At 39.2% G+C, this 19,953-nt stretch overlaps 36 non-coding genes and 7 pseudogenes across 36 annotated transcripts; all 43 read right to left on the bottom strand.

The window, feature by feature from the left end:
* Window positions 1-11: 11 nt before the first annotated feature.
* On the bottom strand, window positions 12-120 carry LOC146039753 (5S ribosomal RNA; annotated as a pseudogene).
* A 345-nt stretch (window positions 121-465) lies between these two features.
* LOC146038900 (5S ribosomal RNA) lies at window positions 466-584 on the bottom strand. The gene has a single exon (XR_014462452.1). It is a non-coding gene; the product is annotated as a 5S ribosomal RNA (ribosomal RNA).
* Window positions 585-929: 345 nt separating this feature from the next.
* On the bottom strand, window positions 930-1,048 carry LOC146038666 (5S ribosomal RNA). The gene has a single exon (XR_014462238.1). It is a non-coding gene; the product is annotated as a 5S ribosomal RNA (ribosomal RNA).
* Window positions 1,049-1,393: 345 nt separating this feature from the next.
* On the bottom strand, window positions 1,394-1,512 carry LOC146038215 (5S ribosomal RNA). The gene has a single exon (XR_014461825.1). It is a non-coding gene; the product is annotated as a 5S ribosomal RNA (ribosomal RNA).
* Window positions 1,513-1,858: 346 nt separating this feature from the next.
* On the bottom strand, window positions 1,859-1,977 carry LOC146040211 (5S ribosomal RNA). Its single transcript, XR_014463368.1, has one exon. It is a non-coding gene; the product is annotated as a 5S ribosomal RNA (ribosomal RNA).
* A 346-nt stretch (window positions 1,978-2,323) lies between these two features.
* Window positions 2,324-2,442, bottom strand: LOC146038230 (5S ribosomal RNA). Its single transcript, XR_014461839.1, has one exon. It is a non-coding gene; the product is annotated as a 5S ribosomal RNA (ribosomal RNA).
* A 345-nt stretch (window positions 2,443-2,787) lies between these two features.
* Window positions 2,788-2,906, bottom strand: LOC146040213 (5S ribosomal RNA). Its single transcript, XR_014463370.1, has one exon. It is a non-coding gene; the product is annotated as a 5S ribosomal RNA (ribosomal RNA).
* Window positions 2,907-3,253: 347 nt separating this feature from the next.
* On the bottom strand, window positions 3,254-3,372 carry LOC146039194 (5S ribosomal RNA). The gene has a single exon (XR_014462721.1). It is a non-coding gene; the product is annotated as a 5S ribosomal RNA (ribosomal RNA).
* Window positions 3,373-3,718: 346 nt separating this feature from the next.
* Window positions 3,719-3,837, bottom strand: LOC146039754 (5S ribosomal RNA; annotated as a pseudogene).
* Window positions 3,838-4,182: 345 nt separating this feature from the next.
* LOC146039432 (5S ribosomal RNA) lies at window positions 4,183-4,301 on the bottom strand. Its single transcript, XR_014462938.1, has one exon. It is a non-coding gene; the product is annotated as a 5S ribosomal RNA (ribosomal RNA).
* Window positions 4,302-4,646: 345 nt separating this feature from the next.
* On the bottom strand, window positions 4,647-4,765 carry LOC146040214 (5S ribosomal RNA). Its single transcript, XR_014463371.1, has one exon. It is a non-coding gene; the product is annotated as a 5S ribosomal RNA (ribosomal RNA).
* A 345-nt stretch (window positions 4,766-5,110) lies between these two features.
* On the bottom strand, window positions 5,111-5,229 carry LOC146040215 (5S ribosomal RNA). Its single transcript, XR_014463372.1, has one exon. It is a non-coding gene; the product is annotated as a 5S ribosomal RNA (ribosomal RNA).
* A 347-nt stretch (window positions 5,230-5,576) lies between these two features.
* On the bottom strand, window positions 5,577-5,695 carry LOC146038376 (5S ribosomal RNA). Its single transcript, XR_014461972.1, has one exon. It is a non-coding gene; the product is annotated as a 5S ribosomal RNA (ribosomal RNA).
* A 346-nt stretch (window positions 5,696-6,041) lies between these two features.
* On the bottom strand, window positions 6,042-6,160 carry LOC146039702 (5S ribosomal RNA; annotated as a pseudogene).
* Window positions 6,161-6,505: 345 nt separating this feature from the next.
* On the bottom strand, window positions 6,506-6,624 carry LOC146039298 (5S ribosomal RNA). The gene has a single exon (XR_014462816.1). It is a non-coding gene; the product is annotated as a 5S ribosomal RNA (ribosomal RNA).
* Window positions 6,625-6,969: 345 nt separating this feature from the next.
* On the bottom strand, window positions 6,970-7,088 carry LOC146040216 (5S ribosomal RNA). The gene has a single exon (XR_014463373.1). It is a non-coding gene; the product is annotated as a 5S ribosomal RNA (ribosomal RNA).
* Window positions 7,089-7,433: 345 nt separating this feature from the next.
* LOC146038231 (5S ribosomal RNA) lies at window positions 7,434-7,552 on the bottom strand. Its single transcript, XR_014461840.1, has one exon. It is a non-coding gene; the product is annotated as a 5S ribosomal RNA (ribosomal RNA).
* Window positions 7,553-7,897: 345 nt separating this feature from the next.
* Window positions 7,898-8,016, bottom strand: LOC146040217 (5S ribosomal RNA). The gene has a single exon (XR_014463374.1). It is a non-coding gene; the product is annotated as a 5S ribosomal RNA (ribosomal RNA).
* Window positions 8,017-8,363: 347 nt separating this feature from the next.
* Window positions 8,364-8,482, bottom strand: LOC146039683 (5S ribosomal RNA; annotated as a pseudogene).
* A 346-nt stretch (window positions 8,483-8,828) lies between these two features.
* On the bottom strand, window positions 8,829-8,947 carry LOC146039703 (5S ribosomal RNA; annotated as a pseudogene).
* Window positions 8,948-9,292: 345 nt separating this feature from the next.
* LOC146038834 (5S ribosomal RNA) lies at window positions 9,293-9,411 on the bottom strand. The gene has a single exon (XR_014462392.1). It is a non-coding gene; the product is annotated as a 5S ribosomal RNA (ribosomal RNA).
* A 345-nt stretch (window positions 9,412-9,756) lies between these two features.
* LOC146040219 (5S ribosomal RNA) lies at window positions 9,757-9,875 on the bottom strand. Its single transcript, XR_014463375.1, has one exon. It is a non-coding gene; the product is annotated as a 5S ribosomal RNA (ribosomal RNA).
* A 345-nt stretch (window positions 9,876-10,220) lies between these two features.
* Window positions 10,221-10,339, bottom strand: LOC146038233 (5S ribosomal RNA). The gene has a single exon (XR_014461841.1). It is a non-coding gene; the product is annotated as a 5S ribosomal RNA (ribosomal RNA).
* A 345-nt stretch (window positions 10,340-10,684) lies between these two features.
* On the bottom strand, window positions 10,685-10,803 carry LOC146040220 (5S ribosomal RNA). The gene has a single exon (XR_014463376.1). It is a non-coding gene; the product is annotated as a 5S ribosomal RNA (ribosomal RNA).
* Window positions 10,804-11,150: 347 nt separating this feature from the next.
* LOC146038377 (5S ribosomal RNA) lies at window positions 11,151-11,269 on the bottom strand. Its single transcript, XR_014461973.1, has one exon. It is a non-coding gene; the product is annotated as a 5S ribosomal RNA (ribosomal RNA).
* A 347-nt stretch (window positions 11,270-11,616) lies between these two features.
* Window positions 11,617-11,735, bottom strand: LOC146039704 (5S ribosomal RNA; annotated as a pseudogene).
* Window positions 11,736-12,080: 345 nt separating this feature from the next.
* LOC146039299 (5S ribosomal RNA) lies at window positions 12,081-12,199 on the bottom strand. The gene has a single exon (XR_014462817.1). It is a non-coding gene; the product is annotated as a 5S ribosomal RNA (ribosomal RNA).
* Window positions 12,200-12,544: 345 nt separating this feature from the next.
* Window positions 12,545-12,663, bottom strand: LOC146040221 (5S ribosomal RNA). Its single transcript, XR_014463377.1, has one exon. It is a non-coding gene; the product is annotated as a 5S ribosomal RNA (ribosomal RNA).
* A 345-nt stretch (window positions 12,664-13,008) lies between these two features.
* Window positions 13,009-13,127, bottom strand: LOC146038234 (5S ribosomal RNA). Its single transcript, XR_014461842.1, has one exon. It is a non-coding gene; the product is annotated as a 5S ribosomal RNA (ribosomal RNA).
* A 345-nt stretch (window positions 13,128-13,472) lies between these two features.
* On the bottom strand, window positions 13,473-13,591 carry LOC146040222 (5S ribosomal RNA). The gene has a single exon (XR_014463378.1). It is a non-coding gene; the product is annotated as a 5S ribosomal RNA (ribosomal RNA).
* Window positions 13,592-13,938: 347 nt separating this feature from the next.
* On the bottom strand, window positions 13,939-14,057 carry LOC146038378 (5S ribosomal RNA). Its single transcript, XR_014461974.1, has one exon. It is a non-coding gene; the product is annotated as a 5S ribosomal RNA (ribosomal RNA).
* A 346-nt stretch (window positions 14,058-14,403) lies between these two features.
* On the bottom strand, window positions 14,404-14,522 carry LOC146038399 (5S ribosomal RNA). The gene has a single exon (XR_014461993.1). It is a non-coding gene; the product is annotated as a 5S ribosomal RNA (ribosomal RNA).
* A 345-nt stretch (window positions 14,523-14,867) lies between these two features.
* LOC146038311 (5S ribosomal RNA) lies at window positions 14,868-14,986 on the bottom strand. The gene has a single exon (XR_014461912.1). It is a non-coding gene; the product is annotated as a 5S ribosomal RNA (ribosomal RNA).
* A 345-nt stretch (window positions 14,987-15,331) lies between these two features.
* Window positions 15,332-15,450, bottom strand: LOC146040223 (5S ribosomal RNA). The gene has a single exon (XR_014463379.1). It is a non-coding gene; the product is annotated as a 5S ribosomal RNA (ribosomal RNA).
* A 345-nt stretch (window positions 15,451-15,795) lies between these two features.
* On the bottom strand, window positions 15,796-15,914 carry LOC146038235 (5S ribosomal RNA). Its single transcript, XR_014461843.1, has one exon. It is a non-coding gene; the product is annotated as a 5S ribosomal RNA (ribosomal RNA).
* Window positions 15,915-16,259: 345 nt separating this feature from the next.
* Window positions 16,260-16,378, bottom strand: LOC146040006 (5S ribosomal RNA). The gene has a single exon (XR_014463182.1). It is a non-coding gene; the product is annotated as a 5S ribosomal RNA (ribosomal RNA).
* Window positions 16,379-16,724: 346 nt separating this feature from the next.
* On the bottom strand, window positions 16,725-16,843 carry LOC146040225 (5S ribosomal RNA). The gene has a single exon (XR_014463381.1). It is a non-coding gene; the product is annotated as a 5S ribosomal RNA (ribosomal RNA).
* A 345-nt stretch (window positions 16,844-17,188) lies between these two features.
* Window positions 17,189-17,307, bottom strand: LOC146038847 (5S ribosomal RNA). The gene has a single exon (XR_014462404.1). It is a non-coding gene; the product is annotated as a 5S ribosomal RNA (ribosomal RNA).
* A 347-nt stretch (window positions 17,308-17,654) lies between these two features.
* On the bottom strand, window positions 17,655-17,773 carry LOC146038959 (5S ribosomal RNA). Its single transcript, XR_014462507.1, has one exon. It is a non-coding gene; the product is annotated as a 5S ribosomal RNA (ribosomal RNA).
* Window positions 17,774-18,118: 345 nt separating this feature from the next.
* On the bottom strand, window positions 18,119-18,237 carry LOC146040226 (5S ribosomal RNA). The gene has a single exon (XR_014463382.1). It is a non-coding gene; the product is annotated as a 5S ribosomal RNA (ribosomal RNA).
* A 347-nt stretch (window positions 18,238-18,584) lies between these two features.
* On the bottom strand, window positions 18,585-18,703 carry LOC146039705 (5S ribosomal RNA; annotated as a pseudogene).
* Window positions 18,704-19,048: 345 nt separating this feature from the next.
* LOC146037738 (5S ribosomal RNA) lies at window positions 19,049-19,167 on the bottom strand. The gene has a single exon (XR_014461388.1). It is a non-coding gene; the product is annotated as a 5S ribosomal RNA (ribosomal RNA).
* Window positions 19,168-19,512: 345 nt separating this feature from the next.
* LOC146038258 (5S ribosomal RNA) lies at window positions 19,513-19,631 on the bottom strand. The gene has a single exon (XR_014461864.1). It is a non-coding gene; the product is annotated as a 5S ribosomal RNA (ribosomal RNA).
* Window positions 19,632-19,953: the final 322 nt, after the last annotated feature.

Raw genomic sequence — 19,953 nt, forward strand, 5'->3', positions numbered from 1 at the left:
TAATGGGAAAAAACCTACAGCACCTGGTGTTCCCATGTGGTCTCCCACCCAAGTACTAACCAGGCCCAACACTGCTTAGCTTCCAAGATCAGGCGCATCCAATGTGGTATGGCTGTAGGTGAGATACAAGCACTTTTTTGCCCTCATCTACTTCTATAACAAGGTAAGCTAATAAAAAAGTTTCCTAACTATATTGGCTTATTGAAAAAAATCATGTGTTGGTAATGTAAAAAGACCTACAGGACATGATATTAGCAGGTGGTCTCAAATTAAACTACTAAAGAGGCTCAACACTGTTTAGCTGCCAAAAGCAGTTGGAATTGGGCCTAAACAGTGTGGTAAGTTTTTAGGTGATAGCTATTGTGTCTGTTTGACCTCTTCCAAATGTCTGTACTGACAATAAAGAGAAAAAAGTTTCCAATTTAAAAAGCTAGAGAATAAAAACAATTTGCCAGTAATGGGAAAAACCTACAGCACCTGGTGTTCCCATGTGGTCTCCCACCCAAGTACTAACCAGGCCGAACACTGCTTAGCTTCCAAGATCAGACGAGATTGGGCGTATCCAATGTGGTATGGCTGTAGGTGAGGTACAGGCACTTTTTTGCCCTCTTCTACTTCTATAACCAGGTAAGCTAATAAAAAAGTTTCCTAACTATATTGGCTTACTGAAAAAAATCATGTGTTGGTAATGTAAAAAGACCTACAGGACATGATATTAGCAGGTGGTCTCAAATTAAACTACTAAAGAGGCTCAACACTGTTTAGCTGCCAAAAGCAGTTGGAATTGGGCCTAAACAGTGTGGTAAGTTTTTAGGTGATGGCTATTGTGTCTGTTTGACCTCTTCCAAATGTCCTTACTGTTAATAAAGAGAAAAAAGTTTCCAATTTAAAAAGCTAGAGAATAAAAACAATTTGCCAGTAATGGGAAAAACCTACAGCACCTCGTGTTCCCATGTGGTCTCCCACCCAAGTACTAACCAGGCCCAACACTGCTTAGCTTCCAAGATCAGACGAGATTGGGCGTGTCCAATGTGGTATGGCTGTAGGTGAGATACATGCACTTTTTTGCCCTCTTCTACTTCTATAACCAGGTAAGCTAATAAAAAAGTTTCCTAACTATATTGGCTTACTGAAAAAAATCATGTGTTGGTAATGTAAAAAGACCTACAGGACATGATATTAGCAGGTGGTCTCAAATTAAACTACTAAAGAGGCTCAACACTGTTTAGCTCCCAAAAGCAGTTGGAATTGGGCCTAAACAGTGTGGTAAGTTTTTAGGTGATGGCTATTGTGTCTGTTTGACCTGTCCCAAATGTCTGTATTGGCAATAAAAATAAAAAGTTTCCAATTTAAATAGCAAGAGAATAAAAACAATTTGCCATTAATGGGAAAAAACCCACAGCACCTGGTGTTCCCATGTGGTCTCCCACCCAAGTACTAAACAGGCCCAACACTGCTTAGCTTCCAAGATCAGATGAGATTGGGCGTATCCAATGTGGTATGGCTGTAGGTGAGATACTGGCACTTTTTTGCCCTCTTCTACTTCTATAACCAGGTAAGCGAATAAAAAAGTTTCCTAACTGTATTGCCTTACTGAAAAAAATCATGTGTTGGTAATGTAAAAAGACCTACAGGACATGATATTAGCAGGTGGTCTCAAATTAAACTACTAAAGAGGCTCAACACTGTTTAGCTCCCAAAAGCAGTTGGAATTGGGCCTAAACAGTGTGGTAAGTTTTTAGGTGATGGCTATTGTGTCTGTTTGACCTGTCCCAAATGTCTGTATTGGCAATAAAAAATAAAAAGTTTCCAATTTAAATAGCAAGAGAATAAAAACAATTTGCCATTAATGGTAAAAAACCTACAGCACCTGGTGTTCCCATGTGGTCTCCCACCCAAGTACTAACCAGGCCCAACACTGCTTAGCTTCCAAGATCAGACGAGATTGGGCGTATCCAATGTGGTATGGCTGTAGGTGAGATACCGGCACTTTTTTGCCCTCTTCTACTTCTATAACAAGGAAAGCTAATAAAAAAGTTTCCTAACTGTATTGCCTTACTGAAAAAAATCATGCGTTGGTAATGTAAAAAGACCTACAGGACATGATATTAGCAGGTGGTCTCAAATTAAACTACTTAAGAGGCTCAACACTGTTTAGCTGCCAAAAGCAGTTGGAATTGGGCCTAAACAGTGTGGTAAGTATTTAGGTGATGGCTATTGTGTCTGTTTGACCTCTTCCAAATGTCTGTACTGTCAATAAAGAGAAAAAAGTTTCCAATTTAAATAGCAAGAGAATAAAAACAATTTGCCATTAATGGGAAAAAATCTACAGCACCTGGTGTTCCCATGTGGTCTCCCACCCAAGTACTAACCAGGCCCAACACTGCTTAGCTTCCAAGATCAGACGAGATTGGGCGTATCCAATGTGGTATGGCTGTAGGTGAGATACCGGCACTTTTTTGCCCTCTTCTACTTCTATAACCAGGAAAGCTAATAAAAAAGTTTCCTAACTGTATTGCCTTACTGAAAAAAATCATGCGTTGGTAATGTAAAAAGACCTACAGGACATGATATTAGCAGGTGGTCTCAAATTAAACTACTTAAGAGGCTCAACACTGTTTAGCTGCCAAAAGCAGTTGGAATTGGGCCTAAACAGTGTGGTAAGTTTTTAGGTGATGGCTATTGTGTCTGTTTGACCTCTTCCAAATGTGTGTACTGTCAATAAAGAGAAAAAAGTTTCCAATTTAAAAAGCTAGAGAATAAAAACAATTTGCCAGTAATGGGAAAAACCTACAGCACCTGGTGTTCCCATGTGGTCTCCCACCCAAGTACTAACCAGGCCCAACACTGCTTAGCTTCCAAGATCAGACGAGATTGGGCGTATCCAATGTGGTATGGCTGTAGGTGAGATACAGGCACTTTTTTGCCCTCTTCTACTTCTATAACCAGGTAAGCTAATAAAAAAGTTTCCTAACTATATTGGCTTACTGAAAAAAAATCATGTGTTGGTAATGTAAAAAGACCTACAGGACATGATATTAGCAGGTGGTCTCAAATTAAACTACTAAAGAGGCTCAACACTGTTTAGCTCCCAAAAGCAGTTGGAATTGGGCCTAAACAGTGTGGTAAGTTTTTAGGTGATGGCTATTGTGTCTGTTTGACCTGTCCCAAATGTCTGTATTGGCAATAAAAAATAAAAAGTTTTCAATTTAAATAGCAAGAGAATAAAAACAATTTGCCATTAATGGGAAAAAACCTACAGCACCTGGTGTTCCCATGTGGTCTCCCACCCAAGTACTAAACAGGCCCAACACTGCTTAGTTTCCAAGATCAGACGAGATTGGGCGTATCCAATGTGGTATGGCTGTAGATGAGATACTGGCACTTTTTTGCCCTCTTCTACTTCTATAACCAGGTAAGCGAATAAAAAAGTTTCCTAACTGTATTGCCTTACTGAAAAAAATCATGTGTTGGTAATGTAAAAAGACCTACAGGACATGATATTAGCAGGTGGTCTCAAATTAAACTACTAAAGAGGCTCAACACTGTTTAGCTCCCAAAAGCAGTTGGAATTGGGCCTAAACAGTGTGGTAAGTTTTTAGGTGATGGCTATTGTGTCTGTTTGACCTGTCCCAAATGTCTGTATTGGCAATAAAAAATAAAAAGTTTTCAATTTAAATAGCTAGAGAATAAAAACAATTTGCCATTAATGGGAAAAAACCTACAGCACCTGGTGTTCCCATGTGGTCTTCCACCCAAGTACAAACGAGGCCCAACACTGCTTTGTTTCCAAGATCAGACGAGATTGGGCGTATCCAATGTGGTATGGCTGTAGGTGAGATACTGGCACTTTTTTGCCCTCTTCTACTTCTATAACCAGGTAAGCTAATAAAAAAGTTTCCTAACTGTATTGCCTTACTGAAAAAAATCATGTGTTGGTAATGTAAAAAGACCTACAGGACATGATATTTGCATGTGGTCTCAAATTAAACTACTAAAGAGGCTCAACACTGTTTAGCTGCCAAAAGCAGTTGGAATTGGGCCTAAACAGTGTGGTAAGTTTTTAGGTGATGGCTATTGTGTCTGTTTGACCTGTCCCAAATGTCTGTATTGGCAATAAAAATAAAAAGTTTCCAATTTAAATAGCAAGAGAATAAAAACAATTAGCCATTAATGGGAAAAAACCTAAAGCACCTGGTGCTCCCTTGTGGTCTCCCACCCAAGTACTAACCAGGCCCAACAATGCTTAGCTTCCAAGATCAGACGAGATTGGGCGTATCCAATGTGGTATGGCTGTAGGTGAGATACCGGCACTTTTTTGCCCTCTTCTACTTCTATAACCAGGAAAGCTAATAAAAAAGTTTCCTAACTGTATTGCCTTACTGAAAAAAATCATGTGTTGGTAATGTAAAAAGACCTACAGGACATGATATTAGCAGGTGGTCTCAAATTAAACTACTTAAGAGGCTCAACACTGTTTAGCTGCCAAAAGCAGTTGGAATTGGGCCTAAACAGTGTGGTAAGTTTTTAGGTGATGGCTATTGTGTCTGTTTGACCTGTCCCAAATGTCTGTATTGGCAATAAAAATAAAAAGTTTCCAATTTAAATAGCAAGAGAATAAAAACAATTTGCCATTAATGGGAAAAAACCTACAGCACCTGGTGTTCCCATGTGGTCTCCCACCCAAGTACTAACCAGGCCCAACACTGCTTAGCTTCCAAGATCAGACGAGATTGGGCGTATCCAATGTGGTATGGCTGTAGGTGAGATACTGGCACTTTTTTGCCCTCTTCTACTTCTATAACCAGGTAAGCTAATAAAAAAGTTTCCTAACTGTATTGCCTTACTGAAAAAAATCATGTGTTGGTAATGTAAAAAGACCTACAGGACATGATATTAGCAGGTGGTCTCAAATTAAACTACTAAAGAGGCTCAACACTGTTTAGCTGCCAAAAGCAGTTGGAATTGGGCCTAAACAGTGTGGTAAGTTTTTAGGTGATGGCTATTGTGTCTGTTTGACCTCTTCCAAATGTCTGTACTGTCAATAAAGAGAAAAAAGTTTCCAATTTAAAAAGCTAGAGAATAAAAACAATTTGCCAGTAATGGGAAAAACCTACAGCACCTGGTGTTCCCATGTGGTCTCCCACCCAAGTACTAACCAGGCCCAACACTGCTTAGCTTCCAAGATCAGACGAGATTGGGCGTATCCAATGTGGTATGGCTGTAGGTGAGATACAGGCACTTTTTTGCCCTCTTCTACTTCTATAACCAGGTAAGCTAATAAAAAAGTTTCCTAACTATATTGGCTTACTGAAAAAAAATCATGTGTTGGTAATGTAAAAAGACCTACAGGACATGATATTAGCAGGTGGTCTCAAATTAAACTACTAAAGAGGCTCAACACTGTTTAGCTCCCAAAAGCAGTTGGAATTGGGCCTAAACAGTGTGGTAAGTTTTTAGGTGATGGCTATTGTGTCTGTTTGACCTGTCCCAAATGTCTGTATTGGCAATAAAAAATAAAAAGTTTTCAATTTAAATAGCAAGAGAATAAAAACAATTTGCCATTAATGGGAAAAAACCTACAGCACCTGGTGTTCCCATGTGGTCTCCCACCCAAGTACTAAACAGGCCCAACACTGCTTAGCTTCCAAGATCAGACGAGATTGGGCGTATCCAATGTGGTATGGCTGTAGATGAGATACTGGCACTTTTTTGCCCTCTTCTACTTCTATAACCAGGTAAGCGAATAAAAAAGTTTCCTAACTGTATTGCCTTACTGAAAAAAATCATGTGTTGGTAATGTAAAAAGACCTACAGGACATGATATTAGCAGGTGGTCTCAAATTAAACTACTAAAGAGGCTCAACACTGTTTAGCTCCCAAAAGCAGTTGGAATTGGGCCTAAACAGTGTGGTAAGTTTTTAGGTGATGGCTATTGTGTCTGTTTGACCTGTCCCAAATGTCTGTATTGGCAATAAAAAATAAAAAGTTTCCAATTTAAATAGCTAGAGAATAAAAACAATTTGCCATTAATGGGAAAAAACCTACAGCACCTGGTGTTCCCATGTGGTCTCCCACCCAAGTACAAACGAGGCCCAACACTGCTTTGTTTCCAAGATCAGACGAGATTGGGCGTATCCAATGTGGTATGGCTGTAGGTGAGATACTGGCACTTTTTTGCCCTCTTCTACTTCTATAACCAGGTAAGCTAATAAAAAAGTTTCCTAACTGTATTGCCTTACTGAAAAAAATCATGTGTTGGTAATGTAAAAAGACCTACAGGACATGATATTTGCATGTGGTCTCAAATTAAACTACTAAAGAGGCTCAACACTGTTTAGCTGCCAAAAGCAGTTGGAATTGGGCCTAAACAGTGTGGTAAGTTTTTAGGTGATGGCTATTGTGTCTGTTTGACCTGTCCCAAATGTCTGTATTGGCAATAAAAATAAAAAGTTTCCAATTTAAATAGCAAGAGAATAAAAACAATTAGCCATTAATGGGAAAAAACCTAAAGCACCTGGTGCTCCCTTGTGGTCTCCCACCCAAGTACTAACCAGGCCCAACACTGCTTAGCTTCCAAGATCAGACGAGATTGGGCGTATCCAATGTGGTATGGCTGTAGGTGAGATACCGGCACTTTTTTGCCCTCTTCTACTTCTATAACCAGGAAAGCTAATAAAAAAGTTTCCTAACTGTATTGCCTTACTGAAAAAAATCATGTGTTGGTAATGTAAAAAGACCTACAGGACATGATATTAGCAGGTGGTCTCAAATTAAACTACTTAAGAGGCTCAACACTGTTTAGCTGCCAAAAGCAGTTGGAATTGGGCCTAAACAGTGTGGTAAGTTTTTAGGTGATGGCTATTGTGTCTGTTTGACCTGTCCCAAATGTCTGTATTGGCAATAAAAATAAAAAGTTTCCAATTTAAATAGCAAGAGAATAAAAACAATTTGCCATTAATGGGAAAAAACCTACAGCACCTGGTGTTCCCATGTGGTCTCCCACCCAAGTACTAACCAGGCCCAACACTGCTTAGCTTCCAAGATCAGACGAGATTGGGCGTATCCAATGTGGTATGGCTGTAGGTGAGATACTGGCACTTTTTTGCCCTCTTCTACTTCTATAACCAGGTAAGCTAATAAAAAAGTTTCCTAACTGTATTGCCTTACTGAAAAAAATCATGTGTTGGTAATGTAAAAAGACCTACAGGACATGATATTAGCAGGTGGTCTCAAATTAAACTACTAAAGAGGCTCAACACTGTTTAGCTGCCAAAAGCAGTTGGAATTGGGCCTAAACAGTGTGGTAAGTTTTTAGGTGATGGCTATTGTGTCTGTTTGACCTGTCCCAAATATCTGTATTGGCAATAAAAATAAAAAGTTTCCAATTTAAATAGCAAGAGAATAAAAACAATTTGCCATTAATGGGAAAAAATCTACAGCACCTGGTGTTCCCATGTGGTCTCCCACCCAAGTACTAACCAGGCCCAACACTGCTTAGCTTCCAAGATCAGACGAGATTGGGCGTATCCAATGTGGTATGGCTGTAGGTGAGATACCGGCACTTTTTTGCTTTCTTCTACTTCTATAACCAGGAAAGCTAATAAAAAAGTTTCCTAACTGTATTGCCTTACTGAAAAAAATCATGCGTTGGTAATGTAAAAAGACCTACAGGACATGATATTAGCAGGTGGTCTCAAATTAAACTACTAAAGAGGCTCAACACTGTTTAGCTGCCAAAAGCAGTTGGAATTGGGCCTAAACAGTTTGGTAAGTTTTTAGGTGATGGCTATTGTGTCTGTTTGACCTCTTCCAAATGTCTGTACTGTCAATAAAGAGAAAAAAGTTTCCAATTTAAAAAGCTAGAGAATAAAAACAATTTGCCAGTAATGGGAAAAACCTACAGCACCTGGTGTTCCCATGTGGTCTCCCACCCAAGTACTAACCAGGCCCAACACTGCTTAGCTTCCAAGATCAGACGAGATTGGGCGTATCCAATGTGGTATGGCTGTAGGTGAGATACAGGCACTTTTTTGCCCTCTTCTACTTCTATAACCAGGTAAGCTAATAAAAAAGTTTCCTAACTATATTGGCTTACTGAAAAAAAATCATGTGTTGGTAATGTAAAAAGACCTACAGGACATGATATTAGCAGGTGGTCTCAAATTAAACTACTAAAGAGGCTCAACACTGTTTAGCTCCCAAAAGCAGTTGGAATTGGGCCTAAACAGTGTGGTAAGTTTTTAGGTGATGGCTATTGTGTCTGTTTGACCTGTCCCAAATGTCTGTATTGGCAATAAAAAATAAAAAGTTTTCAATTTAAATAGCAAGAGAATAAAAACAATTTGCCATTAATGGGAAAAAACCTACAGCACCTGGTGGTACCATGTGGTCTCCCACCCAAGTACTAAACAGGCCCAACACTGCTTAGCTTCCAAGATCAGACGAGATTGGGCGTATCCAATGTGGTATGGCTGTAGATGAGATACTGGCACTTTTTTGCCCTCTTCTACTTCTATAACCAGGTAAGCGAATAAAAAAGTTTCCTAACTGTATTGCCTTACTGAAAAAAATCATGTGTTGGTAATGTAAAAAGACCTACAGGACATGATATTAGCAGGTGGTCTCAAATTAAACTACTAAAGAGGCTCAACACTGTTTAGCTCCCAAAAGCAGTTGGAATTGGGCCTAAACAGTGTGGTAAGTTTTTAGGTGATGGCTATTGTGTCTGTTTGACCTGTCCCAAATGTCTGTATTGGCAATAAAAAATAAAAAGTTTCCAATTTAAATAGCTAGAGAATAAAAACAATTTGCCATTAATGGGAAAAAACCTACAGCACCTGGTGTTCCCATGTGGTCTCCCACCCAAGTACAAACGAGGCCCAACACTGCTTTGTTTCCAAGATCAGACGAGATTGGGCGTATCCAATGTGGTATGGCTGTAGGTGAGATACTGGCACTTTTTTGCCCTCTTCTACTTCTATAACCAGGTAAGCTAATAAAAAAGTTTCCTAACTGTATTGCCTTACTGAAAAAAATCATGTGTTGGTAATGTAAAAAGACCTACAGGACATGATATTTGCATGTGGTCTCAAATTAAACTACTAAAGAGGCTCAACACTGTTTAGCTGCCAAAAGCAGTTGGAATTGGGCCTAAACAGTGTGGTAAGTTTTTAGGTGATGGCTATTGTGTCTGTTTGACCTGTCCCAAATGTCTGTATTGGCAATAAAAATAAAAAGTTTCCAATTTAAATAGCAAGAGAATAAAAACAATTAGCCATTAATGGGAAAAAACCTACAGCACCTGGTGCTCCCTTGTGGTCTCCCACCCAAGTACTAACCAGGCCCAACACTGCTTAGCTTCCAAGATCAGACGAGATTGGGCATATCCAATGTGGTATGGCTGTAGGTGAGATACCGGCACTTTTTTGCCCTCTTCTACTTCTATAACCAGGAAAGCTAATAAAAAAGTTTCCTAACTGTATTGCCTTACTGAAAAAAATCATGTGTTGGTAATGTAAAAAGACCTACAGGACATGATATTAGCAGGTGGTCTCAAATTAAACTACTTAAGAGGCTCCACACTGTTTAGCTGCCAAAAGCAGTTGGAATTGGGCCTAAACAGTGTGGTAAGTTTTTAGGTGATGGCTATTGTGTCTGTTTGACCTGTCCCAAATGTCTGTATTGGCAATAAAAATAAAAAGTTTCCAATTTAAATAGCAAGAGAATAAAAACAATTTGCCATTAATGGGAAAAAACCTACAGCACCTGGTGTTCCCATGTGGTCTCCCACCCAAGTACTAACCAGGCCCAACACTGCTTAGCTTCCAAGATCAGACGAGATTGGGCGTATCCAATGTGGTATGGCTGTAGGTGAGATACTGGCACTTTTTTGCCCTCTTCTACTTCTATAACCAGGTAAGCTAATAAAAAAGTTTCCTAACTGTATTGCCTTACTGAAAAAAATCATGTGTTGGTAATGTAAAAAGACCTACAGGACATGATATTAGCAGGTGGTCTCAAATTAAACTACTAAAGAGGCTCAACACTGTTTAGCTGCCAAAAGCAGTTGGAATTGGGCCTAAACAGTGTGGTAAGTTTTTAGGTGATGGCTATTGTGTCTGTTTGACCTGTCCCAAATATCTGTATTGGCAATAAAAATAAAAAGTTTCCAATTTAAATAGCAAGAGAATAAAAACAATTTGCCATTAATGGGAAAAAATCTACAGCACCTGGTGTTCCCATGTGGTCTCCCACCCAAGTACTAACCAGGCCCAACACTGCTTAGCTTCCAAGATCAGACGAGATTGGGCGTATCCAATGTGGTATGGCTGTAGGTGAGATACCGGCACTTTTTTGCTTTCTTCTACTTCTATAACCAGGAAAGCTAATAAAAAAGTTTCCTAACTGTATTGCCTTACTGAAAAAAATCATGCGTTGGTAATGTAAAAAGACCTACAGGACATGATATTAGCAGGTGGTCTCAAATTAAACTACTAAAGAGGCTCAACACTGTTTAGCTGCCAAAAGCAGTTGGAATTGGGCCTAAACAGTGTGGTAAGTTTTTAGGTGATGGCTATTGTGTCTGTTTGACCTCTTCCAAATGTCTGTACTGTCAATAAAGAGAAAAAAGTTTCCAATTTAAAAAGCTAGAAAATAAAAACAATTTGCCAGTAATGGGAAAAACCTACAGCACCTGGTGTTCCCATGTGGTCTCCCACCCAAGTACTAACCAGGCCCAACACTGCTTAGCTTCCAAGATCAGACGAGATTGGGCGTATCCAATGTGGTATGGCTGTAGGTGAGATACAGGCACTTTTTTGCCCTCTTCTACTTCTATAACCAGGTAAGCTAATAAAAAAGTTTCCTAACTATATTGGCTTACTGAAAAAAAATCATGTGTTGGTAATGTAAAAAGACCTACAGGACATGATATTAGCAGGTGGTCTCAAATTAAACTACTAAAGAGGCTCAACACTGTTTAGCTCCCAAAAGCAGTTGGAATTGGGCCTAAACAGTGTGGTAAGTTTTTAGGTGATGGCTATTGTGTCTGTTTGACCTGTCCCAAATGTCTGTATTGGCAATAAAAAATAAAAAGTTTTCAATTTAAATAGCAAGAGAATAAAAACAATTTGCCATTAATGGGAAAAAACCTACAGCACCTGGTGTTCCCATGTGGTCTCCCACCCAAGTACTAAACAGGCCCAACACTGCTTAGCTTCCAAGATCAGACGAGATTGGGCGTATCCAATGTGGTATGGCTGTAGATGAGATACTGGCACTTTTTTGCCCTCTTCTACTTCTATAACCAGGTAAGCGAATAAAAAAGTTTCCTAACTGTATTGCCTTACTGAAAAAAAATCATGTGTTGGTAATGTAAAAAGACCTACAGGACATGATATTAGCAGGTGGTCTCAAATTAAACTACTAAAGAGGCTCAACACTGTTTAGCTCCCAAAAGCAGTTGGAATTGGGCTTAAACAGTGTGGTAAGTTTTTAGGTGATGGCTATTGTGTCTGTTTGACCTGTCCCAAATGTCTGTTTTGGCAATAAAAAATAAAAAGTTTCCAATTTAAATAGCTAGAGAATAAAAACAATTTGCCATTAATGGGAAAAAACCTACAGCACCTGGTGTTCCCATGTGGTCTCCCACCCAAGTACAAACGAGGCCCAACACTGCTTTGTTTCCAAGATCAGACGAGATTGGGCGTATCCAATGTGGTATGGCTGTAGGTGAGATACTGGCACTTTTTTGCCCTCTTCTACTTCTATAACCAGGTAAGCTAATAAAAAAGTTTCCTAACTGTATTGCCTTACTGAAAAAAATCATGTGTTGGTAATGTAAAAAGACCTACAGGACATGATATTTGCATGTGGTCTCAAATTAAACTACTAAAGAGGCTCAACACTGTTTAGCTGCCAAAAGCAGTTGGAATTGGGCCTAAACAGTGTGGTAAGTTTTTAGGTGATGGCTATTGTGTCTGTTTGACCTGTCCCAAATGTCTGTATTGGCAATAAAAATAAAACGTTTCCAATTTAAATAGCAAGAGAATAAAAACAATTAGCCATTAATGGGAAAAAACCTAAAGCACCTGGTGCTCCCTTGTGGTCTCCCACCCAAGTACTAACCAGGCCCAACACTGCTTAGCTTCCAAGATCAGACGAGATTGGGCGTATCCAATGTGGTATGGCTGTAGGTGAGATACCAGCACTTTTTTGCCCTCTTCTACTTCTATAACCAGGAAAGCTAATAAAAAAGTTTCCTAACTGTATTGCCTTACTGAAAAAAATCATGTGTTGGTAATGTAAAAAGACCTACAGGACATAATATTAGCAGGTGGTCTCAAATTAAACTACTTAAGAGGCTCAACACTGTTTAGCTGCCAAAAGCAGTTGGAATTGGGCCTAAACAGTGTGGTAAGTTTTTAGGTGATGGCTATTGTGTCTGTTTGACCTGTCCCAAATGTCTGTATTGGCAATAAAAATAAAAAGTTTCCAATTTAAATAGCAAGAGAATAAAAACAATTTGCCATTAATGGGAAAAAACCTACAGCACCTGGTGTTCCCATGTGGTCTCCCACCCAAGTACTAACCAGGCCCAACACTGCTTAGCTTCCAAGATCAGACGAGATTGGGCGTATCCAATGTGGTATGGCTGTAGGTGAGATACTGGCACTTTTTTGCCCTCTTCTACTTCTATAACCAGGTAAGCTAATAAAAAAGTTTCCTAACTGTATTGCCTTACTGAAAAAAATCATGTGTTGGTAATGTAAAAAGACCTACAGGACATGATATTAGCAGGTGGTCTCAAATTAAACTACTAAAGAGGCTCAACACTGTTTAGCTGCCAAAAGCAGTTGGAATTGGGCCTAAACAGTGTGGTAAGTTTTTAGGTGATGGCTATTGTGTCTGTTTGACCTGTCCCAAATATCTGTATTGGCAATAAAAATAAAAAGTTTCCAATTTAAATAGCAAGAGAATAAAAACAATTTGCCATTAATGGGAAAAAATCTACAGCACCTGGTGTTCCCATGTGGTCTCCCACCCAAGTACTAACCAGGCCCAACACTGCTTAGCTTCCAAGATCAGACGAGATTGGGCGTATCCAATGTGGTATGGCTGTAGGTGAGATACCGGCACTTTTTTGCTTTCTTCTACTTCTATAACCAGGAAAGCTAATAAAAAAGTTTCCTAACTGTATTGCCTTACTGAAAAAAATCATGCGTTGGTAATGTAAAAAGACCTACAGGACATGATATTAGCAGGTGGTCTCAAATTAAACTACTAAAGAGGCTCAACACTGTTTAGCTGCCAAAAGCAGTTGGAATTGGGCCTAAACAGTGTGGTAAGTTTTTAGGTGATGGCTATTGTGTCTGTTTGACCTCTTCCAAATGTCTGTACTGTCAATAAAGAGAAAAAAGTTTCCAATTTAAAAAGCTAGAGAATAAAAACAATTTGCCAGTAATGGGAAAAACCTACAGCACCTGGTGTTCCCATGTGGTCTCCCACCCAAGTACTAACCAGGCCCAACACTGCTTAGCTTCCAAGATCAGACGAGATTGGGCGTATCCAATGTGGTATGGCTGTAGGTGAGATACAGGCACTTTTTTGCCCTCTTCTACTTCTATAACCAGGTAAGCTAATAAAAAAGTTTCCTAACTATATTGGCTTACTGAAAAAAAATCATGTGTTGGTAATGTAAAAAGACCTACAGGACATGATATTAGCAGGTGGTCTCAAATTAAACTACTAAAGAGGCTCAACACTGTTTAGCTCCCAAAAGCAGTTGGAATTGGGCCTAAACAGTGTGGTAAGTTTTTAGGTGATGGCTATTGTGTCTGTTTGACCTGTCCCAAATGTCTGTATTGGCAATAAAAAATAAAAAGTTTTCAATTTAAATAGCAAGAGAATAAAAACAATTTGCCATTAATGGGAAAAAACCTACAGCACCTGGTGTTCCCATGTGGTCTCCCACCCAAGTACTAAACAGGCCCAACACTGCTTAGCTTCCAAGATCAGACGAGATTGGGCGTATCCAATGTGGTATGGCTGTAGATGAGATACTGGCACTTTTTTGCCCTCTTCTACTTCTATAACCAGGTAAGCGAATAAAAAAGTTTCCTAACTGTATTGCCTTACTGAAAAAAATCATGTGTTGGTAATGTAAAAAGACCTACAGGACATGATATTAGCAGGTGGTCTCAAATTAAACTACTAAAGAGGCTCAACACTGTTTAGCTCCCAAAAGCAGTTGGAATTGGGCCTAAACAGTGTGGTAAGTTTTTAGGTGATGGCTATTGTGTCTGTTTGACCTGTCCCAAATGTCTGTATTGGCAATAAAAAATAAAAAGTTTCCAATTTAAATAGCTAGAGAATAAAAACAATTTGCCATTAATGGGAAAAAACCTACAGCACCTGGTGTTCCCATGTGGTCTCCCACCCAAGTACTAACCAGGCCCAACACTGCTTAGCTTCCAAGATCAGACAAGATTGGGCGTATCCAATGTGGTATGGCTGTAGGTGAGATACTGGCACTTTTTTGCCCTCTTCTACTTCTATAACCAGGTAAGCTAATAAAAAAGTTTCCTAACTGTATTGCCTTACTGAAAAAAATCATGTGTTGGTAATGTAAAAAGACCTACAGGACATGATATTTGCATGTGGTCTCAAATTAAACTACTAAAGAGGCTCAACACTGTTTAGCTGCCAAAAGCAGTTGGAATTGGGCCTAAACAGTGTGGTAAGTTTTTAGGTGATGGCTATTGTGTCTGTTTGACCTGTCCCAAATGTCTGTATTGGCAATAAAAATAAAAAGTTTGCAATTTAAATAGCAAGAGAATAAAAACAATTAGCCATTAATGGGAAAAAACCTACAGCACCTGGTGCTCCCTTGTGGTCTCCCACCCAAGTACTAACCAGGCCCAACACTGCTTAGCTTCCAAGATCAGACGAGATTGGGCGTATCCAATGTGGTATGGCTGTAGGTGAGATACCGGCACTTTTTTGCCCTCTTCTACTTCTATAACCAGGAAAGCTAATAAAAAAGTTTCCTAACTGTATTGCCTTACTGAAAAAAATCATGTGTTGGTAATGTAAAAAGACCTACAGGACATGATATTAGCAGGTGGTCTCAAATTAAACTACTTAAGAGGCTCAACACTGTTTAGCTGCCAAAAGCAGTTGGAATTGGGCCTAAACAGTGTGGTAAGTTTTTAGGTGATGGCTATTGTGTCTGTTTGACCTGTCCCAAATGTCTGTATTGGCAATAAAAATAAAAAGTTTCCAATTTAAATAGCAAGAGAATAAAAACAATTTGCCATTAATGGGAAAAAACCTACAGCACCTGGTGTTCCCATGTGGTCTCCCACCCAAGTACTAACCAGGCCCAACACTGCTTAGCTTCCAAGATCAGACGAGATTGGGCGTATCCAATGTGGTATGGCTGTAGGTGAGATACTGGCACTTTTTTGCCCTCTTCTACTTCTATAACCAGGTAAGCTAATAAAAAAGTTTCCTAACTGTATTGCCTTACTGAAAAAAATCATGTGTTGGTAATGTAAAAAGACCTACAGGACATGATATTAGCAGGTGGTCTCAAATTAAACTACTAAAGAGGCTCAACACTGTTTAGCTGCCAAAAGCAGTTGGAATTGGGCCTAAACAGTGTGGTAAGTTTTTAGGTGATGGCTATTGTGTCTGTTTGACCTGTCCCAAATATCTGTATTGGCAATAAAAATAAAAAGTTTCCAATTTAAATAGCAAGAGAATAAAAACAATTTGCCATTAATGGGAAAAAATCTACAGCACCTGGTGTTCCCATGTGGTCTCCCACCCAAGTACTAACCAGGCCCAACACTGCTTAGCTTCCAAGATCAGACGAGATTGGGCGTATCCAATGTGGTATGGCTGTAGGTGAGATACCGGCACTTTTTTGCTTTCTTCTACTTCTATAACCAGGAAAGCTAATAAAAAAGTTTCCTAACTGTATTGCCTTACTGAAAAAAATCATGTGTTGGTAATGTAAAAAGACCTACAGGACATGATATTAGCAGGTGGTCTCAAATTAAACTACTTAAGAGGCTCAACACTGTTTAGCTGCCAAAAGCAGTTGGAATTGGGCCTAAACAGTGTTGTAAGTTTTTAGGTGATGGCTATTGTGTCTGTTTGACCTCTTCCAAATGTCTGTACTGTCAATAAAGAGAAAAAAGTTTCCAATTTAAAAAGCTAGAGAATAAAAACAATTTACCAGTAATGGGAAAAACCTACAGCACCTGGTGTTCCCATGTGGTCTCCCACCCAAGTACTAACCAGGCCCAACACTGCTTAACTTCCAAGATCAGACGAGATTGGGCGTATCCAATGTGGTATGGCTGTAGGTGAGATACAGGCACTTTTTTGCCCTCTTCTACTTCTATAACCAGGTAAGCTAATAAAAAAGTTTCCTAACTATATTGGCTTACTGAAAAAAAATCATGTGTTGGTAATGTAAAAAGACCTACAGGACATGATATTAGCAGGTGGTCTCAAATTAAACTACTAAAGAGGCTCAACACTGTTTAGCTGCCAAAAGCAGTTGGAATTGGGCCTAAACAGTGTGGTAAGTTTTTAGGTGATGGCTATTGTGTCTGTTTGACCTCTTCCAAATGTCTGTACTGTCAATAAAGAGAAAAAAGTTTCCAATTTAAAAAGCTAGAGAATATAAACAATTTGCCAGTAATGGGAAAAACCTACAGCACCTGGTGTTCCCATGTGGTCTCCCACCCAAGTACTAACCAGGCCCAACACTGCTTAGCTTCCAAGATCAGACGAGATTGGGCGTATCCAATGTGGTATGGCTGTAGGTGAGATACAGGCACTTTTTTGCCCTCTTCTACTTCTATAACCAGGTAAGCTAATAAAAAAGATTCCTAACTATATTGGCTTACTGAAAAAAATCATGTGTTGGTAATGTAAAAAGACCTACAGGACATGATATTAGCAGGTGGTCTCAAATTAAACTACTAAAGAGGCTCAACACTGTTTAGCTCCCAAAAGCAGTTGGAATTGGGCCTAAACAGTGTGGTAAGTTTTTAGGTGATGGCTATTGTGTCTGTTTGACCTGTCCCAAATGTCTGTATTGGCAAAAAAAATAAAAAGTTTTCAATTTAAATAGCAAGAGAATAAAAACAATTTGCCATTAATGGGAAAAAACTTACAGCACCTGGTGTTCCCATGTGGTCTCCCACCCAAGTACTAAACAGGCCCAACACTGCTTAGCTTCCAAGATCAGACGAGATTGGGCGTATCCAATGTGGTATGGCTGTAGGTGAGATACTGGCACTTTTTTGCCCTCTTCTACTTCTATAACCAGGAAAGCTAATAAAAAAGTTTACTAACTATATTGGCTTACTGAAAAAAAATCATGTGTTGGTAATGTAAAAAGACCTACAGGACATGATATTAGCAGGTGGTCTCAAATTAAACTACTAAAGAGGCTCAACACTGTTTAGCTCCCAAAAGCAGTTGGAATTGGGCCTAAACAGTGTGGTAAGTTTTTAGGTGATGGCTATTGTGTCTGTTTGACCTGTCCCAAATGTCTGTATTGGCAATAAAAAATAAAAAGTTTTCAATTTAAATAGCAAGAGAATAAAAACAATTTGCCATTAATGGGAAAAAACCTACAGCACCTGGTGTTCCCATGTGGTCTCCCACCCAAGTACTAAACAGGCCCAACACTGCTTAGCTTCCAAGATCAGACGAGATTGGGCGTATCCAATGTGGTTTGGCTGTAGATGAGATACTGGCACTTTTTTGCCCTCTTCTACTTCTATAACCAGGTAAGCGAATAAAAAAGTTTCCTAACTGTATTGCCTTACTGAAAAAAATCATGTGTTGGTAATGTAAAAAGACCTACAGGACATGATATTTGCATGTGGTCTCAAATTAAACTACTAAAGAGGCTCAACACTGTTTAGCTGCCAAAAGCAGTTGGAATTGGGCCTAAACAGTGTGGTAAGTTTTTAGGTGATGGCTATTGTGTCTGTTTGACCTCTTCCAAATGTCTGTACTGTCAATAAAGAGAAAAAAGTTTCCAATTTAAAAAGCTAGAGAATAAAAACAATTTGCCAGTAATGGGAAAAACCTACAGCACCTGGTGTTCCCATGTGGTCTCCCACCCAAGTACTAACCAGGCCCAACACTGCTTAGCTTCCAAGATCAGACGAGATTGGGCGTATCCAATGTGGTATGGCTGTAGGTGAGATACAGACACTTTTTTGCCCTCTTCTACTTCTATAACCAGGTAAGCTAATAAAAAAGTTTACTAACTATATTGGCTTACTGAAAAAAAATCATGTGTTGGTAATGTAAAAAGACCTACAGGACATGATATTAGCAGGTGGTCTCAAATTAAACTACTAAAGAGGCTCAACACTGTTTAGCTCCCAAAAGCAGTTGGAATTGGGCCTAAACAGTGTGGTAAGTTTTTAGGTGATGGCTATTGTGTCTGTTTGACCTGTCCCAAATGTCTGTATTGGCAATAAAAAATAAAAAGTTTTCAATTTAAATAGCAAGAGAATAAAAACAATTTGCCATTAATGGGAAAAAACCTACAGCACCTGGTGTTCCCATGTGGTCTCCCACCCAAGTACAAACGAGGCCCAACACTGCTTTGTTTCCAAGATCAGACGAGATTGGGCGTATCCAATGTGGTATGGCTGTAGGTGAGATACTGGCACTTTTTTGCCCTCTTCTAATTCTATAACCAGGTAAGCTAATAAAAAAGTTTCCTAACTGTATTGCCTTACTGAAAAAAATCATGTGTTGGTAATGTAAAAAGACCTACAGGACATGATATTTGCATGTGGTCTCAAATTAAACTACTAAAGAGGCTCAACACTGTTTAGCTGCCAAAAGCAGTTGGAATTGGGCCTAAACAGTGTGGTAAGTTTTTAGGTGATGGCTATTATGTCTGTTTGACCTGTCCCAAATGTCTGTATTGGCAATAAAAATAAAAAGTTTCCAATTTAAATAGCAAGAGAATAAAAACAATTAGCCATTAATGGGAAAAAACCTACAGCACCTGGTGCTCCCATGTGGTCTCCCACCCAAGTACTAACCAGGCCCAACACTGCTTAGCTTCCAAGATCAGACGAGATTGGGCGTATCCAATGTGGTATGGCTGTAGGTGAGATACCGGCACTTTTTTGCCCTCTTCTACTTCTATAACCAGGAAAGCTAATAAAAAAGTTTCCTAACTGTATTGCCTTACTGAAAAAAATCATGTGTCAGTAATGTAAAAAGACCTACAGGACATGATATTAGCAGGTGGTCTCAAATTAAACTACTTAAGAGGCTCAACACTGTTTAGCTGCCAAAAGCAGTTGGAATTGGGCCTAAACAGTGTGGTAAGTTTTTAGGTGATGGCTATTGTGTCTGTTTGACCTCTTCCAAATGTCTGTACTGTCAATAAAGAGAAAAAAGTTTCCAATTTAAAAAGCTAGAGAATATAAACAATTTGCCAGTAATGGGAAAAACCTACAGCACCTGGTGTTCCCATGTGGTCTCCCACCCAAGTACTAACCAGGCCCAACACTGCTTAGCTTCCAAGATCAGACGAGATTGGACGTATCCAATGTGGTATGGCTGTAGGTGAGATACAGGCACTTTTTTGCCCTCTTCTACTTCTATAACCAGGTAAGCTAATAAAAAAGATTCCTAACTATATTGGCTTACTGAAAAAAATCATGTGTTGGTAATGTAAAAAGACCTACAGGACATGATATTAGCAGGTGGTCTCAAATTAAACTACTAAAGAGGCTCAACACTGTTTAGCTCCCAAAAGCAGTTGGAATTGGGCCTAAACAGTGTGGTAAGTTTTTAGGTGATGGCTATTGTGTCTGTTTGACCTGTCCCAAATGTCTGTATTGGCAAAAAAAATAAAAAGTTTTCAATTTAAATAGCAAGAGAATAAAA

This window comes from Crinia signifera, chromosome 9 (assembly GCF_055691185.1).
Source record: "Crinia signifera chromosome 9, ASM5569118v1, whole genome shotgun sequence".
In the NCBI taxonomy this organism is placed as follows: Eukaryota; Metazoa; Chordata; class Amphibia; order Anura; family Myobatrachidae; genus Crinia; species Crinia signifera.